At 36.7% G+C, this 16,276-nt stretch overlaps 1 long non-coding RNA gene and 1 other non-coding gene across 2 annotated transcripts in view; both read right to left on the bottom strand.

Annotated features, from left to right (window-relative positions):
* LOC136053271 (uncharacterized) overlaps window positions 1–16,276 on the bottom strand; it is a 594,366-nt gene that overhangs the window by 401,065 nt on the left and 177,025 nt on the right. The gene's annotated exons all lie outside the window — the stretch shown is intronic.
* Window positions 15,411–15,491, bottom strand: LOC136053383 (small nucleolar RNA U2-19). Its single transcript, XR_010622643.1, has one exon. It is a non-coding gene; the product is annotated as a small nucleolar RNA U2-19 (small nucleolar RNA).

Genomic DNA, 16,276 nt, shown 5'->3' with positions numbered 1-16,276 from the left:
CATGTCATAATGATCTTACAACTTATGCATGCTATCTAAAGCTTCACTTCATGTTTAAAACTTAGCATCTTCATAAGCATATGAAATTCAGCACATTCTAATGGAAATTTATTCAGAACATGATAGCAGACATAATGTAAGTACAGAAGCAAGTTCGATAGACTTACAAATTTCATTCAATAAAGTAAATATTTTTTATAAAGCAAACAATATGTTGTGGTCTAAAATACAGAAACGTGACATATTTACAATGAAAATGCATGAAATTGATAAATGTGAGATCATTTCAATTTCACGAGGTCAGAAACGTTTGTTCAAATTAATAAATAAATAAATATTTTTTCTTTTATTCTACATTTTGTTGCCTATAGTTAAAACACATTGTTGTGACATGCGTGAAAATTCAATCGACTTTTTTCTTTCCACTTCCATTCCACTTACCACATCACATTATCTCTTAGAAAAAATGAATTGTATAGAATTCTATAGGATTCAGCACATAATATCTTCTATATAGAATACTACAGGAAGGCTCTAATAGCCTTAAGAATATGTTATTATCAATTCAATTTGATAGTTTTATATAAATCATTTACACCAAGATCTCTCAAATCCATTTGGAATTCTGTAATGACTTTACTCTTATTAGTTGCTATGTAGGTCCTCCAATAATCTAGGAGAACAATTTTTAACAACATTCTTAACATAAATCATGTCCAGATACATCACAAAAAAGAAAAAACTAAGCAGTGGATTTGTCTGTTTAACAAATAAGGTAGCACAAATGTCTTCAAGATCCATCTACTGACATGCACTTGTCTGGAATGATTGAACAGAGATGTGTACAAGTACATGTACAGAAAAGACTTGAACATCATAGCACTGACTGCTGAATAATTTGTATGCATTTTACAGACCTACGTACCTGATAGGATTTACAAAAGCCTGGTAGGGTTCCAGTAAGTGCAATAAACAAAGGGAAGCAAGACCTGAGAACAATAGCTAACTTACAGAATGGGAAATATTCTAAATTAATTAGTGAAAACAATGAAGACAAAGAGATATATATGATTTCAAATACCTAATCTGTATTTTGGCTCTATATAGTCTTGTATAATATAAAAATGTCTTTTTTCTTTCAGGACTGATATTTCCTAGATCTTCCTCTTTAAGGTATGGCTCATTAGTCTTTCTCTTAGAGAGAAAATGAATGAGAAGTGCTCTCCTTCAAAATGACAGTGAAATGAGGTGCTGACTCCATTCTTCTGGACAGCTTCTCAATAACTAAAGCACTTCTCTCTTCCTGTGTATGGAAACAACGGCTGTTCTTCTCACATCTTTGTGAGGATTTGACCACACAGCTCACATGTTCCAGAATACACTTACAGTCCCCTAGATGTGAAGTATTCAGGGATGAGAGGATATAAATTACATATTCCTCTCTTTTGTAGGCTTTTCTACATAAGAGAGATTTCGGTAAATATTATTTGACACAGATAAATAAAATAAATGATGAATATGACTTTGAGTTTGGACAATTGTGACAAATATTTTTTGTTATTGATGGCCAAGTAAAAAGAGATTAAAAGATTAAAAGAGAATCTTGTTGATGCCAGACCAAATGTTTACTGAAATTAAATTTTAAAGTCTAAATTGAATGTAAAGTACCCATTTCATAACAGTCTGAAACTGAGACTCTTTCCTTCCAGTGAATCAATGTCAGAAAGCTAATTATTTCTCTCTTTCGAAAGAAATACTCTGAAACATAAAGCAGTTTATTGTACTTTCTGAGGAACTGAAATCTGCTACACATTTCAAAGCATCAGAGAATGGTCTGTGTTGGAAGGGAACTTTAAGATTTTTTTATCCACTTTTTCATTCTACAGTTTTCTTTTTTACTCCTTAGTTGAGGAATAGCTTTTTATTTTTTTAATTGGCTTTCTATATTACGTCTATTTGCCTTGTTAGCATTCTATTTTGACATAGAAGTATTAATAAGTCATTCACACAGGAGTTGGAACTCAGAGTTGTTTATTTAAATTTTTCTTGTATGATGGTGGAGAGGTTTTTTTCATGCACATATATATTGGAAGTGGGAGGTTACTGTAACAATAATAAAAAAATCATAGAAAAAAAATCACCTGGTGTAGGGAACCTTCTTTGGCAGGGGGGTTGGACTCAATGATCTCTAAAGGTCCCTTCCAACCCCTACGAGTCTGTGGTTCTGCGATAGAATCATAGAATTGTTTGAGCTGGAAGGAACCCTTAAATATCACCTACTTCAATTTCCCTGCAGTGAACAAGGACATCTACAGCTCAATGAGGTGCTCAGAGCCCCATCCAGCCTGACCTTGAATGTCTCCAGGAACAGGGGATCCACCACATCTCTGAGCAACCTAGTCCAGCGCTTCACCAATATTATTGTAACTAACTTCTTCCTTATATCTAGTCTAAATCTCCCTTCCTTTAGTTTGAACCCATTTCCCTTCATCTTGTAACTGCAGACCCTGCTAAAGAGTCTGTTCCCTTATTTCATATGGCCCACCTGTATATATAAAAAAAAAACCACTATGAGGTCTCCCTCTCTCCCTCTTTCTAGAGGTTTTTATGTTTATTTATTTTAACTGTATGCCTACTTAGGCTAGTGCATATCACTTAGCAATTTATATGCTATGACTTAATTGTCTTTAATAGGAGTACTGTGTTGTTTTCATCTTTAGCATGCAAATGTCATAGTTTTGAAAAGTAAACTCAAACCAAAGCCCATTGCCTCCATACAGTTTCCTTTAAAAGAGAACCAGAGTGCCCAATGAATGGATATATGACAATGCTGTAATTACACTGTTTGAAAGAAGAAGAATCTAAGAGTCTCAAAACTCATAGATGTAAATTATTCAAGAATAAGGTGAAACAAGAAAAGATGAGAAGAATTCACTTTCTTTAAAATTCTAAGTGTTTCAGCACAGAGGCCCTGGGCAATTTTTTCAAAGCTAGAAATAGGCAGGAGACTGGTTTTGCTAAAGACCAAAAGACAAACTTTACATGCGATTTTGTCTGAGACTAGAAGGAGCTGTTCAAGTCACTGACTGAAGATTTCTGAAACTAACTATTAAATCACATCATTAAATGCATTAGTAGACCGAACTCTATCTTAAAATAGCTAGGATTTCTTCCCTCATCATAGCTATTCAAAAGACAGTAACGATAATTTTCAGGTTACATGCAAGTATAATGTGAAGATGTTATTAGACACAATGCAGGTGGTGTAGTACCTAAGATTCAACTATTCTTCCTCTTCTAAGTTTATTCATATTCTAGATGTATTTTCAGACATTTTTATTTTTCTATGGATTTTCCAGTTATTTTCTAACAACATATTAATCTTTCCTTTCCCATAATTGCCCTATTAATTGCCCACTAAGCTCGACTTAGGACTTTAAACTTTGTATTATTGTATCTCATCCTGTTATTGATGCTAAGGTCTAAGAGTTGCCTAAATCTCTACAAGTGGTTTCTGACTCTACCTTCCAGCTGTATGTTTTTAACCTATACTGAGACTCAACCTTCAAAAATATTAATTATATAACTCATGAAACGTAAGGAATTCACTAATGTGATCTCTGCCATCCTCATTCAAAATTACATTATTCTCCAAACTCTGATTTCCACATTACAATATCACATATTTTACTAACTTAAGGGAGCTACTGATTCAGAAAATGATTTACCTTTTTTTAAAAAATCAGGTTAGTCCTGTGTTTACTGTAATAACTATATCACATTTTATCCTGATTTCTGTTTACCTCTGCATAGAATCACAGAATCATTAAGGTTAAAAAAGAGCACTACTATGATCTAGTCCAACTGGAAGCCTTTAACCACCATGTCCACTAAACAACGTCCCTCAATGCCTCATCTAGGTTAAGCATTGGAACAGTGTATCTACGGAAGTGGTGGAGTCACTGTCCTGGAGGTGTTTAAGGAAAGGATAGATGAGTTATAGACGTGTTTTCACGTGTAATATTGGTGGTAGGTGGAGAGTTAGACTTGATTATCTTAAAGGTCTTTTCCAACATTAATGTTTCTATAATTTTATGACCTACGCATTTCTTGAAAACTTCCAGAGACAGTGACTCCACCACATCTCTGGGCAGCCTGTTCTAAGGCATTTCCACTCTTTTTATAAAAAAAAATAGTAACATCCAACCCGAACCTCCTCTGGTGCAACATATGGCCATTTATCTCTCATTGTATCATTAGTTCTCTCATATAACTTATTAGATTTGAAAGATATAAGCATTGAGAAATGAAAAATACAAGTTCGTAAGTTCAGCACTTGACTTCTAAATCTATTATTGAGTTTTTTATTTATTATTAAAGAATATTACAGAATTGATTGAGCAGAGTATGCAAGCAAGAGTTACCTAGGGTTAGCATAATTCATTTTGTGACAGGTTACATGTATCTAATGTAGCTAATCTTTTTTTTATTATTTATGAGATAATTGAAAGATTCTACATTAATTGTTGAATATCTTGATGGCCTTGGGCATTTTTTGCAATTCAAGGCATCTTCAGGCTTATTTACCAATATGTTAGGTGAACCTGTACCTGTTTTAGAAAGGATTAAAACAAATCATGGATGTCAAGCCTCATTTCAAAATTGTGTCATATTTCATTTTGAAAAGAAGCCTGAGAGGTGCTTACTAATTTTATTTATTAATTAGGAAACATAATCTGAGAGAATGGATATTGAGAGAGGTTAGTGATGCCTTCTACAACAAGAATACTAACATAAAATAATAGGTACACAGTACATTATTTTCGATTACCCTTTGTAACATTCTGACCCTTCAATAAAACTGTAGTAAATTTATCGATATTATTAACTTACCTTTAAAAATACAGCTTTCTCCTGCCTGAAATTGTGTTAACCAGTAAGTTCAGCACTGCTGTTGAGACTGAAACATATTTCTGTGTGGAAATTTGGAATTAAGTTATTGTTTTCAGAGAAACAGAAAGACACAAGTACATCCAGTCTTGCTTTTGTAACTGAATTTTCATCTCTGCACTAGAAGACCTGTTGCACAAGATTACCTAAGTGTATAAAGGACAACAAGGTAAGTACCTCTAGATTGAAGCTGCATCTGAAGGAAACTTCTTTGAGGTGGGAAGTTCAGTCTACTGACTGTAGTGTCCTTAAGGGAATCTGCCTCATAGTCCAGCATTTGAGTTAATTACTTAAAATTTGGTGGGATTAATTCATTTAAGATATATTCACAAAATATGTGGGGATTTTTTTGTTTGTTTTTGTTTTTGTTTTAACACATGCATGTGTTTCTTTATTAGCGTGGATTCTTCTTGTATACCAAGAGTCAAGATTTCTATTGATCAGTATTCAGCTAACAAAAGCAAAAAACATCCTGAAATTTTCTTTTCCCTGAATCTACCTAGTATGCCAATGTACATTTTGTCTCCAAGTGGACAACTATGTATTTTTAAAGAGTCAGTATGTCTGATTTATGCACCATGGCTCTGCTATCATTTCAGCCACCTACTTGCACTATTACAGCTTTTAATCAAATTGTCCTGTCCTTCACATTTCTTAGACTATCTCTTCACTATATCATTAAGCTCTATGGGAGGATGCAGTACTAGTCTGAATTGCAACAAGGCCTGTGAGTATCATCATATTATGTATTGTAAGAACATGTTACAATGGTTGATGCTAATGGCTAGGTCAATATTTTTTTTTATTTTTTATTTCTTTGGATATGTACAGTTATTACAATAACTAATGATCATAATTTCTAATATGTGAAGTAGAAGTGTTATTTATGAATTTATTTACTTATTTAGATATTTCACTGATTTCAATAATCTGTCAGTTTACACTTCTCTCCTTCAGAAGCTTCATAGAATTCACTAAGGTTGGAAAAGACCTCTAAGAACGTCCCATCCAACCATCCACCTACCACCGATATCTCCCCACTAAACCATGTCCCTTAGTAAATTTCCAGTATCTGACCAACCTTTTGGAAAAGAATTTTTCCTAGAAACCAAACAGAACATTCTCTGGCACAGCTTGAGGCCATTCCCTCTCATTCTATCACTAGTTATGCATGAGTAGAAGTGGATCCCTACCTCAACACAGACTCTTTTCAGGTTGCTGTAGAGAGCTATAAGGTCTCCTTGGAGCCTTCTCTTCTCCAGACTAAAAGTTCCCCATTCCCTCAGCCACTTCTCTTAAGACTTGTGCTACAAACTCATCACAAGCAGCCCAAAACTGAACAGTGTACCTGGGTACACTGCTGGCTCATGTTCAGCAGAGTGTTGACCAACATACTCAGGTCTGTTTCTTCCACACAATCTTCCAGTCACTCTACCCCAAGCCTGTAGCATTGCATGGGGTTGTTGTGGCCAAAGTGCAGGACCCAGTACTTGCTGTTGTTGAACTTCATCCATTGGCTTCAGCCCAGCAATTCAACCTGTCCAGATCCCTCTGTACATAAGTTCATAAGTTCATAAGGTTGGAAAGGACCTATAAGATCATCTAGTCCAACCATCCTCCTATCACTATCTCTACCCAACTACTAAATTAAGTCCTTTAGCACCTCATCTAAACGCTTCTTGAACAGCGCTAGGGATGGTGCCTCAACCACCTCCCTAGGCAGGCCATTCCAGTGCCTGACCACTCTTTCAGAAAAGAAATGCTTCCTCAGGTCTAATCTAAATCTTCCCCGGCGCAACTTGTGGCCATTCCCTCTCGTCCTGTCATTACTTATCAGGGAGAAGAGACCTACCCCCTCCTCACCACAACCCCCCTTCAGGAAGTGGTAGAGTGCAATAAGGTCTCCTCTGAGCCTCCTCTTCTCCAGACTGAACAATCCCAGCTCCCTCAGCCGCTCCTCATAAGACATGTAGGACCATTCTACCCCCGGGCAGATTGACACTTTGTACAAAATTGGTGCCATCTGCAAACTCACTGAGGGTGCACTCAATCCCCTCATCCAGGTCATTAATGAAGGTAATGAACAGGACAGACCCCCCACCATCCCCTAGGGAACAGCAGTAGTGATCACCAGCTGCTTTTAATTCCATTCATTATCACCTAAAATTTCTCACCTTAGGACTTTCAGTGCAGCAGTCCACTTCATAGTTGGAGAAAGCATGTAGAAAATATGGTGTAACCCCATTCCATTGTGTTTCAAAGAGAACAAAAATCTACAACTCTCAAAAATTCTTATAGCCTCTTTTGACTTATCTTAATCCTATAATTTTAAATAATATATTTAACAGAGAACCTCATATTAGTAATTCCAAAATTACTAATTATGATCAAATGCATGGATACTAATGCATTGTGAACCTTAAAGAAAATGATGAGGAAACTCAGAAGTAATATTTTCATGTGCATGTTACTAAGAGTATTGCTTTCTGTGAGTTTGTAATGAATTTTGTCATCAAACACTGTGGGAATACAAGAAAGACTGCTCAGAGCAGAAGCTGTGGAGCAAGATAAACAGCAAAACACCATTAGAGAACCATTAATGACTCCTTTCTTTTTCCAGTTTTGAGAACCAAAGAAATGTATGAGCCCTCAGTGTGCCAATACTAAAACTTTTCATTTAAGTTTCTCTTGTTCTTGCTGTGCCTGAATAGCCCCAATAGCATCTATTTGCATCAATCTTTTCAAACTCAACTTTAATGAAAATCCCTACAAAATTCACTTTATCAAGAATTTGATGGACTTATCAACCTTCTAATCTTTGTAACACATATAATGTTACATGGTATAACCCACTATAGCATTTTAGAAATAATATATACTTAATTAATTTTTATACTTGTGAAATATTTCATGGTAAATGTATTTGTTTTCAGCTTTGTTAATGATACAGTTTACAACTAACACTATCAGCACTTCGATTTTGGAAACATGCTTTAAAAGGATGAAGCTGGAAAGCAAAAAGAATGAGAGGGAGAGAGTGGTATCAACTAAGTGCTATGCCAAAGAATCCCACTCACTGTTCACTGCTCCTAAATTTAAAATTAGAAGTGTTTCACTGCACCTGAATTACTTTGACTCAGATAAGTAATTCCAATAGATCGGCTTTAGTGATTATCTTCGGACTTTAAATTTAGACTCACTGAAATGTCTGGTTCCTTCAGAACATAATTTTCCAGACTGAAGAAGTCCTATGGACCTGCAGCTAGCATTTCAGAACATAATTTTCCAGACTGAAGAAGTCCTATGGACCTGCAGCTAGCATTAAGGAGAGAGACAGATTAGCTGTGCTATACAGTATATTCGGTTACTCAAACCTTGAGTCATTTTTCAAGATTTTGAGATGTTTATATACAAAGTTTCATTTCAGGGAATGTGTCATATCACAGTTATTAATGGGAAGAGTGACTGAAAGTTCAAAAAGCTTTACACAAGCAAAGAGATAATGGAGGCAGGCAAATACAAAATTGCAAGTGAATATAGGCTAGCAAACAAGCTCATGATCAAGGCACAGTGTGAGCTACAAAGCAGAAAAACTCATATAATGAAATGAATTTTAAAAGATACTTTCAGATCCAACTTTCTGGGATAAAAATTAGGAGTGTGATTTGAAATGCGGGAAAGGTATCATATTTTATGCTTTGTGGGCACATCATAAACTTTGGGGTTATGGATAAAAAGATGCTTACTTCTGCCAAAAGTCGAGTTCCTTTTATCTTTCTGAAAAGAATGTGATTAATTCTAAGATTTTCAAAAGCAACTAAAGGACCTAAGGGCCTAAGGATGGATTTATTACACCTAACTTTGACTTAAATCTCATTCTAGGCAGACTTTAGGGTTGGTAATCATCTTAACTAAATTATCCATCTGAAAACTGCAATCTAGTCTACATGAGTCATTTGACTTCCTTCCACAGCCAATGAAAGCAGACAAGGTACTTTAGAACTGTTACCTTGGATGCTTCTTATTTTATGATTATGTGAATTATATTCCTCTATGAATCATCCATGCCTTTTAAAATGATTACATTTTATACATTTTCTTCACAAGTACAAATATTTACATAAGGAACGATGCAGAAGAAAAGAAAGGCAAAGATTTAAAAGGATTCAATATCTTATATCCCCTTGTCATTTCTGACATCATCAGAAAAGGATTAGTTTTTTGCTTGATTTAAATTTTTATTCTTATTTGCAAAGTGTGCTCTTGAACCTCGAACTACCTTCTTCTATCTAGAAAAAAAGAGTAATAAAAGGAAAATTTCATACTTTGAGAGTTCTTTTGCTGTTGGAAATACCCTTTTCCATAGAGATGACAAAATAAATGTCAGTTTATTAGATAGGGTGTCTAGTTATATTTTGCCTATATATCACTTCCACTCCATTTGTCTGTCAGTTTTGCATAAATTGAAGACTTAGTTAATGTAAAACCAGAATGCATTTCCACATTTTTCCTCAGGGGTCATGGAATGTCAGAAAGTATTAGCACGCTTAGTTGACAACTTAAGATACCCTAGGATGTTACAGTACCCTTGGGTGAAAAAGAAGAAGAGTTCTTTATGTAAACAAATGTATGGAGATATGAAATAGAAAAAAATAAACAGAGGAAAAGAAGAGAGAGAAAGAATGAAAGGAGATGGAAGGAAGGAACTCGGAAGGAAGGAACTCGGAAGGAAGGAACTCGGAAGGAAGGAAGGAACTCGGAAGGAACTCGGAAGGAAGGAACTCGGAAGGAAGGAACTCGGAAGGAAGGAAGGAAGGAACTCGGAAGGAAGGAAGGAACTCGGAAGGAAGGAACTCGGAAGGAAGGAAGGAAGGAAGGAAGGAAGGAACTCGGAAGGAAGGAAGGAAGGAAGGAAGGAAGGAAGGAAGGAAGGAAGGAAGGAAGGAAGGAAGGAAGGAAGGAAGGAAGGAAGGAAGGAAGGAAGGAAGGAAGGAAGGAAGGAAGGAAGGAAGGAAGGAAGGAAGGAAGGAAGGAAGGAAGGAAGGAAGGAAGGAAGGAAGGAAGGAAGGAAGGAAGGAAGGAAGGAAGGAAGGAAGGAAGGAAGGAAGGAAGGAAGGAACTCGGAAGGAAGGAAGGAAGGAAGGAAGGAAGGAAGGAAGGAAGGAAGGAAGGAAGGAAGGAACTCGGAAGGAAGGAACTCGGAAGGAAGGAAGGAAGGAAGGAAGGAAGGAAGGAAGGAAGGAAGGAAGGAAGGAAGGAAGGAAGGAAGGAAGGAAGGAACTCGGAAGGAAGGAAGGAAGGAACTCGGAAGGAAGGAAGGAAGGAACTCGGAAGGAAGGAACTCGGAAGGAAGGAAGGAACTCGGAAGGAAGGAAGGAAGGAAGGAAGGAAGGAAGGAAGGAAGGAAGGAAGGAAGGAAGGAAGGAAGGAAGGAAGGAAGGAAGGAAGGAAGGAAGGAAGGAAGGAAGGAAGGAAGGAAGGAAGGAAGGAAGGAAGGAAGGAAGGAAGGAAGGAAGGAAGGAAGGAAGGAAGGAAGGAAGGAAGGAAGGGAGGAAGGGAGGGAGGGAGGGAGGAAGGGAGGAAGGGAGGAAGGGAGGAAGGAAGGGAGGAAGGGAGGAAGGGAGGAAGGGAGGAAGGGAGGAAGGAAGGGAGGAAGGGAGGAAGGGAGGAAGGGAGGAAGGGAGGAAGGGAGGAAGGAAGGAAGGAAGGGAGGGAGGGAGGGAGGGAGGGAGGGAGGGAGGGAGGGAGGGAGGGAGGGAGGGAGGGAGGGAGGGAGGGAGGGAGGAAGAAGGGAGGGAGGAAGAAGGGAGGGAGGTAAAAGAAGTATTCATAGATACATGATGGAAGGAGCTGCAAGACAGAAAGATTATCACAAATGCAATAAGCTTTGTGGAATGAGGTGTTTCTCAACCAGCTCCAAGAAAAGTCAGAATTCCTTAGTTTTCAGACACTAAATTTCCTAGGGGACAGTTTCTCAGTAACCCATGGGAAGTAAGAAACTCAAACAAAAGTCAGTTTTCTTCAAAGGTCTTTAGAGATATGTAGAATTTCACAAACAATGAGTTCAAGTTTCAAATACTCTAACAAAACATTTCTTTTTATGAATTTGCATTCTCCAGTTCTATTGCCTATCCTATTTCATAATTTAGTTCTACTTTCATGCTATTTTTCTTTTACCATTTGCATAACATATCATATGTTAATGGGTAAGAGATCTACTTCTCTCCAAGTAGATCTGTAAAACCAAGTGACCCTGCTGAGTTTTGTCCAATACTTTGCATAGTATTTAGTTGCAAAGAGGAAACAGAGTTGGAAAGTGAAAATTGCATTTAAAATTTATAGCAGTAATAAGCTCCTCTGGTGCAACATTTACTAAAGTTATGAAAATGTCATAAATATCATTACCCGTCAATGACATAACCAAAGATATTAACTAGTAAATTTGTAATAGTAGTAACAGTTTTGTCAGAAGTCCTACTTAATTGTACATAGAAAACCCATTTCAGTTCTCTTAAATTAAAATGTGTGTCACCGTGATTAGAAATATATGATGCCCTTGGTAGGTATTCTTAGGCTGAATCTGTTCAGCACCTTTCCTTGCAAACTTTCTTTTTTCTGCAATATGATATGATTTTATCATGTTCTGGCATTTGGTAATGACTATTTTTGCCTTTCATTATTTAAACCACTCTAAGACAGACTGACATTGCTAGTTAAAGGAAAACTGACGTTTCTTCATTAATCAAATGATGATGGATGCAAATCTACTGAATCATCATTATTTCATCAAGAGCAAAGACATGTCTTAATGTACATGAAATTACTACAGTGGTCAGTGACTGATTTTAATGTCATTGCGGTCTTATAATTAACACAGCAAATTAAGAACTAAGACATATCTTGAAGCTCTTAATTAACTCAATGACAGAAGCAGTAATTATTTGAGGCTGCGTGTGTGCATTACTTATGTATTATGCTTAATGCTGGCAATTTCATCTTTCTACCTCTATCAGGCAACACACTTTATTTGGAAACATTGCTTATGTATTTTTTTATTTTCTTCTTTCTTTCACAACATATTCAACTTCTTTGTGCAGCCTTGAAGAATATCCATCCTTAAAGAAACAACATCAGATAAAGGTATAGGTTATCCTAATGAGCAAAGAGATTTTAAAAGTCTATTCTAAGCAAGATCAGATAGTTAAGATCTTGTTCATATGATAAGAAAGAGGGCTTCTTCTTCCTGCTCTTATGCAATCTCCATGACCTGTGCGCTCAATGGAATGACATCATGCCACTACTTTCCTCCTGGATGCATAATACCTGAATAAAAAGAGCCAAGAACTCCCACTCTCAAAATTTTCTGTACAGGAGATATGGATTTCATGAACCTCAGTTCAAATTAGATCTAAAATACTGACCTCTCAATTATGGTAGAAAGGCTCTACTCATTAGGGCATTTTGCAAGATGTGGGACCTGCATTGCTATCTTCTTTCATTTAAAAAAAATGGATTCTCTTCCATCTGACACCGTAGTGGATTGGAACCCAAATGAGTATATACTCCCAGTATTACTCTTTGTTCTTTATGTGACCTGAATTTGATGGACCAGATTGCCATCTGAAGGTCTTCAGAAATATAAACAGGCATCTTAAACATTTGCTTTGGGAAGATCCCACAGGAGGAGATGGCTAATAAATATACAGATACAACATTAATTTAGTGCCTCAGGCACTGCATCGCAAACAGCTTCCCATAGATGAAATCTTACAATTCAGTTGCAGAAAGGGAACATGCTGTTACTGAGCTAACTAGCTAGATGTTTTTCAAAGCTTTCTGTGTATTCAGAGACAGAGAGAGCCACCCAGCTAAAATCCAAACCTTTCTCCTCTTATTTTTCCTGCCTATGAGCTTAACAAATAAAGATAATCAAATGCTGCTGTATAAAATAGGTAGCTTATACTTGACAAATCCTTAGTAAGAAAATGAAAAGATAGAAGTGACATTCAATTCCACAAATGTAAACTAATGATTAAGTAAAGAACTCATTTACAGTGTTTGTAACAGGCTTATAAGTGATGTTGAAAATGCAATGAAGCTCAAGTCTGGAGCTCAACTCATTTTACAGAATTCTCTACTGCTTCTGTGGTTCAGGAATCAGCTTCCAAATTAACCCTAGAAATGAGATTATACAAATACAAAGAAAGGAGTTTCCTATTTGTTTTGGATGCTGAAAAAATAGTAATGATTAGTTAAAAAAAGGGTAAGGTCAGCAGCAGAAATACCTCAGAGGTATGGTCAGGAAGTAGATTTATGGTGATGGAATCAAAGTAAATTATAATCTGAAGATTCATAGGTTCATAAGTTCATAAGATTGGAAAGGACCTACAAGATCATCTAGTCCAACCATCCTCCTATCACTATCCCTACCCACTGAACTACTAAATCAAATCCCTTAGCACCTCATCTAAACGCTTCTTGAACAGCGCTAGGGATGGTGCCTCAACCACCTCCCTAGGCAGGCCATTCCAGTGCCTGACCACTCTTTCAGAGAAAAAATGTTTCCTCAGGTCTAATCTAAATCTTCCCCGGCGCAACTTCTGGCCATTCCCTCTCATCCTGTCATTAAGATAAAAGACAAGAAGTGCTAATGATGAGAAGTGACGGATTAGGACAACATAATATAGGCTCTCTGAAAATTTGAGGTGTCTCTAAGGGCTTTTTACTTCAAAGACAACAAGCAACAGAAAATATTCTTTATTCTATATTTGTAACTGTGTATTCATGGCATGTAACTGAATTAGTCTAAGTGCAGCTGCTCCTGAAACATGTGTTATATAATAATAAAAACTTAGTAAGAAAAGAAGGAATTTGTAGCTTAACAGCATCCAAGTATTATGCTTTGGTCTGTAGTAACTATCAGGTTGTGCTTTCTAAATAAACAAAAGAAATACATATGCAGTTTCCTTAAGTATTGGTGAAAGGTCATGTCAGCTTCCTTGAGTTTGAAGTTATAGTGCTCTTATTGGATTGTACAGAAGAGATAGTGGGCTTAAGTTAGTTTAAAAAAAAACAAAACAAAACAAAAAAACATTGCTGCACCCATTTGCAGTTTGTAAATTAGAATACAACAGACAAGAAGGAAACAAATAATCACTTTCTTCCATGTTATTCAAGCCAAACACATTGATAAGCAGAATATATTCTTTTAGTAATATCTTTCTTTATCTTTATTTAGTATAGGCTAACAACCTCAATATTCACAATATTGTTTGCACTTTTTATCTCCACCACCCCAGCTGATCAATAAAAATTGATCAATAACCATTTTTCTCCAAAATAAAAGGACTGCAGTTTACCATATGTTTGCACTGTGAGTTTGTTCAGCTACCTTCCTTCTAGTCATAGTCTATAAAGAACTAGCATTTGACTAATGTGATGACTGTGCAGTGAACAAAGTTCAAACCATGTTTGGTATATATGAAAAGTTAATTGGCAGAGAGGAGACATAAGGAGTTTGTGTTTCCAAAGGAAATATTTTCAACATTCTTGAGTTCTGGGATGATGGCCAGACATAACAAAATCCAGGTGAGGTTTGCCAGGAATGATCACATCTATGGTGAGCAAAGAAGTATGCTGGAGGACCTGGTGTTATTTTCAGTGGAAGAGATCATATGAAGATGATGGTTAGTATTGCTGTCAGGAAAAGATAGAGTTAAGTTTTGTACAGAAGAAGAAGAGCCTTTTAAATAAGACTGCCAAAGCAATAGACTTCAAAGTATTTATTATGAGAATCAAAACAGGTAGGAAATAGTAGCCAGACAAGATGGTGAAGCACTGGAACAGGCTGCCCAGAGAGGCTGTGGATGCCTCATCCCTGGAGGTGTTCCCAGATTGGACTGGGCCCTGGACTACCTGATCTAGTGCCAGATCTGGAGGCTGGAGGCCCTGACCGTGTCAGGGAGGTTGGAAGTTATCCTTGCGCCCCTTCCAACCCAAGCCATTCTTTGATTCTACAAAGATATGAAGGCTGCTCCAAAAGTAATGACTCTGATTTTATTACAAAAACTGCAAAACCCTGACAGTTACCAGTGTCAGTAAGATAGGCAGCCAACATTTCAGTAGTCATAAAAAAAAAAAAAGCTTCTAGTGGAAATAGTTGAAGATAAATCATAGGGTATCACTTTCACAGAAGCCTCTGAATGTAAGTCTGTGGACATTACAATAGAAAATACTTCCTAGAACAAATTAACATATCTGTTATCATGTACTCAGACACCTATAATTGAAACTTTACAACCACACATTTTATTCTGAGCTCACTTCAAGTGTAGAAGACTTCATTTTTTGCAGTCAGGCAAATAGAGACCCATCATTGCTCAGTACAAAACATTCACATCCAGTCTCCTAGACACAATGCTCTCTAGGCATCTCCACAACACACACACACATGGAAAACCACTCAGAACTGTATGCTGCATATACCTAGAAGACTGTTTTATCTTCTGGTGCTCAGATTTGGCTGTTTCTCATCCCAGACCCTCTTCAATAGAACTGTAGATCTCAGAGGTATATAAATGCAAGACTCAGGAATTTTACAAGTATTTTCAGGTCTATGTCTTCCAAGACACAGGAGACTGACCTAGGAACTGAAATGTACTTTTTCAGTTAAATATATAAGATTTTCTAAAATATTGTATTCCTTTATTTTGAAGATTTACAGACACAGAATAGATAAAGTGGATACTTATATTTTCTTTTTTTTTAAGGAAAATAAGTGGACATTTTATTTCTCCCCAAACTTTGAATTAAAACCTACATTAAGGAAATAAAAAATAAACCTAAGAAATCAATTGCCTATATTATTTTGAATTATATACTATTTTTTTTATAAATACATTTAATATATGAAGGCTGCTCTGAAAGTAATGCCTCCTATTTTATTATGTTGACCCATAATGTCAGAAGTGTTGGCGGTATCACGGTAGAGGTTGGACCTTCCTGATAACGTTCTGCTACATGTTCTTGCCATACAACAGATGGCAGCAGAATGGCAGTCTGACAAATGGTGCAGTCTGACATGGAAGTGTGGATGAAGCAAAGATGTGCAGCATGACTGCAAGAATGATTCACAGTGAAGCACCACTGTGGGCTCCATGGAAGCGCAGTGCAGCAGGTAACCCCAGCACACAAGGCTAAATGAAGCTGTATTGTCTTGTACTGGGTGACAGAAGTATCTGTACAGTGCAGGAAGATTCTGTTGTCTGATTTGTAGTGTATATAGTTAGTCCGCTCTAATCAGTGTATTTTTTTTGGATGTATAAAC

The sequence above is a fragment of the Cyrtonyx montezumae genome, unplaced genomic scaffold, assembly GCF_038088225.1.
Source record: "Cyrtonyx montezumae isolate F1298 unplaced genomic scaffold, pur_monq_1.0 scaffold_3, whole genome shotgun sequence".
NCBI classification, from domain to species: domain Eukaryota; kingdom Metazoa; phylum Chordata; class Aves; order Galliformes; family Odontophoridae; genus Cyrtonyx; species Cyrtonyx montezumae.
Note: the sequence above shows the minus strand (reverse complement) of the source record. Positions and strands in the feature narration are given on the sequence as shown.